We start from the raw sequence: 4,484 nt of genomic DNA, 5'->3' as shown, positions 1-4,484 counted from the left end.
GAGCAAAATAGCCGGAAATCCTTCTAAGAAATCTAGCTAAGAAATGCCGCATAGATTATTGTGAGTAACTCCACACTATTGATTATTCACAGAGATAATTATGGTGTCCTTAATTGTATGCACCTTGTTTCACTTCTTTCATGAGTATGCATGTATGAAAAAGTTGGACCGTACCGAGTAAGGAGCCTTCGTGTCATCTTCATTGGTGTGCTTAATCGGTCCAGTTGTTGCAGTAGACTCCACACCAGCATCATCGGCCAAGCCTTGTTGCTCGTCACTTTTTGTTTGCCCAGCGTCTGCACATATTGATAAATTCTTAATGGAAAGGAAAAACTAGTCAAACACGATGAGCCTCCAACTTTATGTATACTAGAAATAATGCATGGCCATTACATTGCTCAAGAATTTGGGATTCATGAGGTTGTAGCTGAGACGAGAAGGCAGAAGGGATACCTGGTCCCTGAACCCCTAGCCCAAGGCCCCCTTGAGGAGAGATAGAAGAACTCTGAGAATTAAACTACAAAAATGAACAAATTGAAAATGTGAAAACAATTACTATATAGAATTGACTATAGACTTCACATATTATAAGATGGTTACAACATGTGGAAAACAGCCTGGGGGAGCAATAACTAGTTTCATCGATAGTGTTGAGCATTATCCTGTTTCGCCAAGGCTTTCGGTCTATGATCCTTTCAGGAAATGGATGGATAACTACTACCGCGGGGTACCCCTCGGCGCACTAGGGCAAGTACTTTCTTTGATTCTGGCCTTGGTTGTCACTTTCATGCAGCTAACTGAACTTCAGATGGCAGTTCTATTCAAAGCACATTCTCTTTTTCTTCTTTCAGTGCAGGAAACATAGGGACAAGCTACAGAGGGTACTTTCAGCATTTTCAAATATTCCCCGGGATCTTTAAAGAGAAGCCTATCCTAGCCAACCAGTTCTCTGTAATAAATTTACACTTGCTTGCTTTCATGACTTGCAATGCTCAATTAACTGTGAAAAAAACGTCTTATGTTTCATCATTTTTACTTGTCTTAGGCATTCGTTTTGCGTCCCGGCGGGAAGAGCTACTCCACGGTGTTGTCCGCACTGAATGCCGATGTCCTGAAGTAAGCAGTGAAAGCGTCACAAGCTCGCCTGCATTTCATTCATCTGATTATGACAGCCAAAGATACACTTTACTGTTCAAATTTGCAGGGGAATAGATAAAGCTGGTATCGGATCTTGGGACTGGAATCTGAAAGAGAAGAATTGCACTTACCATGGCTTGTTCCCAATATCATAGACTGTGTATGATGGTACAATCCTGACTGACAGTAAATCAGTGCCAATTCACGTGACAGAGATATTTGTCGCCGGGACCGACGTTGATTAGTTTTGTCTCATAGAACCTACTACTAATCTATGCTCCATAACTGCAATGTAGGTGAGCCTGACCCTGAAATCAAGATCACCTGCCGTCAGATATCACTCTTCATCCCTCACAACTACAAAGAGAGCAGCTTCCCAGTTGCCGTTTTCACTTTTACGGTACATTTCCTTCTCCAGCAAATTAATCCAATTGTCCCACATGAGTTGTTGTTCAGCTCTTACCTTAAAATCTTTGATGCTTGCACAAGGTACAAAATTCAGGGAGCACACCTGCAGATGTCACATTGCTCTTCACATGGGCAGTAAGTGCAGCTAACACTCTGCTCTTCATAACTGACACGAGCACACCACATCTTTGTGCTTTTGTAGCAAGGATTTGGCCCTAATTTCCCTGTTCATCCGTGTAGAATTCCGTGGGCGGAAAATCGGAGCTGACAGGGAATCACACCAACTCCAGGATGAAGTAACGACCAAGACAAATTCGTCTGACGCGATGTGGTAATAGGCAGCAAACCTATGTGACAATGAGAATTTCTTTCTTTCCTTGGTACGTGCAGAGCGCGAGACGGCGTCCATGGCGTCCTCCTCCACCACAGGACGGCGGACGGGCACCCTCCAGTGACATTCATGATCGCATCCTTAGATTTAACCACAAACAGCCTGGGGGAGCAATAAATAGTTTCATCGATAAAATAAGTCATCGTAAGCAAGAAAAATCAAAGAACCAAGTAAGAAGTGACCATAAACCGAGCACTTTCACAGCTACAATGCATACTTTGATCATGAGTCAGGCATGTCGAAACATAAGAGATACCGACCAACAGTTGGAATTTAGGAAGCACGGCACATCGCATTCGCATCAGCGCTGCTACTTGCATTTAGTAAACACTTGGTATATTAACCAGTTGCAGATGCATTTCTGTTCTTGCATCTGTACTTCACCTATGTGCCAATAATTGTCATGCCAATTGCTAGCAAGTCTAAGATATTGGCTATCAATTGGTTGGAAAACTGACAATGTTTGAGAACAGCAACCAACAGCATCAGCAGTTCAGCACAACCACCCATCGATCCATGGCACAACAGAACAATAGCACACGCAAGCAGCAACACGACACCAGTAGCTCAAGCGGGAGCAGCTAGCACACGCAAGACAGTGGAAGAGGAGCTCACCGAGGCGGCATCCGGTGACGATGCAGATCCAGGTCGGCGGTCGGCCGGTCGGCCTTAGAGAGGAGGGAGGCTCAGAGGCGGGTCGTTGTCGAGGAGCGCGGCGTCCAGGGGAAGAGAGAGCGCGACGGGGTAAGCGAGGGGGGCGGCGATGGCGGGAGGCGGGGGATCGGCGACCGGCGGCATGTGGCGGCGCTGGTGGGAAGTGGGAACGGGAATCCCTGGCACGAGTATGAGGCGGTGGAGAGGGGATGCGGGAGAGGCGGCCGGAGAAGAAGAGAGGAGATGGGCGAGGATGGAGCTTCGCAGCCGGAGCATGGCGGAGGCGCCGGCGACGAGGGAGACGGAGGAGAGAGTGGTGAGGGTTTGTGTCGCCATCTCCTTTTTCGCGGTCGCGATCGAGCAGAGAGAGATACTTTTTTTTTGGAAAACTACTAATGGCGCACCAGCTGGTGGTGCGCCATTAGTAGTTTTTCAAAACAAAAAATTTATAGTAGTGGCGCACTGGGTGAGTGGTGCGCCATTACTAGTAAAACTAGTAATGGCGCACTGTGCCCCGGTGCGCCATTAGTATTTTTCGAAAAAACAAATTTGTTAGTAGTGGCGCACCGTGTGTGTGGTGCGCCATTAGTGTCCATCACACTAATGACGCACCTGCACATGGTGCGCCACTGCTATATAGTAGTGGCGCACCACTTGTCGGTGCGCCATTAGTGTATATATTATCTATAGCCCTTTTCCTAGTAGTGCAAGTGTGTGTGAGTTGTGATAAAAAGGAGTTATTATGAAAGTAAAGATATGACCAAGTTTGGTGACTTGGCATATAGGGTGAACCCGGGTGGTTCAGCCTGTGGCAGATATATTGATATCTATAACCTGTTATTCAAAAGTAGTTCTTAACTTATAATGCATAAGTATGATCATGTTTATTTACCACCAAGAGATATCCACCAAAGAAGCATGTTATATTATCCTTCACTTGCATTGTTCATATCATGGGTTGTTTGCGAGTACATTCAAAAGTACTCATTGGCTTGCCACTTGTTATATTATTGACCAGACATGGAAGGACCAGAGTTTGGAGATGAGTACGTCTTCGGAGACGCCCCTCCGAACTAGGACGCTTCCCAGTCAGAATGCATGTTGTTGTAGGCCGGTGGCATGGGCACCCGCTTAGCCCCACGATTTCCACTACTAGGTATATCAGTGTGATTTGGCCTTATAGGCCTTACCTTGTGAAATTGACCATTCGGTCACGTGATGTAATAATTCGGTACTTGGATGTAAGACTCTTATTATTCGGTAAATGTATGTTCGGTGAGCATTCATCTCTGGGACCACTGAGCATGTTCATTCGGCAATCTCGACTATTAAGTCGGGGTCCCCACAGAGCTGGTATCAGAGCCATCCTGACTATAGGAAGCCTTAGGTACCATGGACTATAGCCGAGATGACTAGTGCACATAGAACCTAACTTGAGATTCTGCACCCACAAAAACTTGCTAACCCTCTCCTCTACATCTTGTAGATGGCTGCCATACCTGAGATGCTTCTGGAGACAAAGCCCCTACTTTTGTGTGATAGCCTCAAGAAGGGCCATGTACGCCGCACACCCATCTTCCTCTACCACGAGCACTGGGTCAACGCCGACACTAAGAAATATTGTGTGGATGTGATAGTGAAGGCTAATGACTCCCCGACTAGCTGGTTCTTTGAAGGACCGCAGATGGAGGATTTGATGTTGTCCATGGAGACATCCGCACGAGAGGCGCTTGTGCGTCTCCGCGACATCCTTCCTGAGATGGCTAACGATCCAGCTACTCGTCACCTACCTTTTGTTAAGGATGGGATAGACGGGAGTTGGACACTCAACCCATCTTCTGAGGACGGGACACCACTAAGGTTTCAGACTTACTTCAGACTCTCCTCTGACACT

General features: G+C 46.5%; 1 pseudogene; it reads left to right on the top strand.

Annotated features, from left to right (window-relative positions):
• Nucleotides 1-592: 592 nt before the first annotated feature.
• Nucleotides 593-3,414, top strand: LOC123396684 (annotated as a pseudogene).
• The last annotated feature ends 1,070 nt before the right edge of the window (nucleotides 3,415-4,484 follow it).

The sequence above is a fragment of the Hordeum vulgare genome, chromosome 5H, assembly GCF_904849725.1.
Source record: "Hordeum vulgare subsp. vulgare chromosome 5H, MorexV3_pseudomolecules_assembly, whole genome shotgun sequence".
NCBI classification, from domain to species: Eukaryota; Viridiplantae; Streptophyta; class Magnoliopsida; order Poales; family Poaceae; genus Hordeum; species Hordeum vulgare.
Note: the sequence above shows the minus strand (reverse complement) of the source record. Positions and strands in the feature narration are given on the sequence as shown.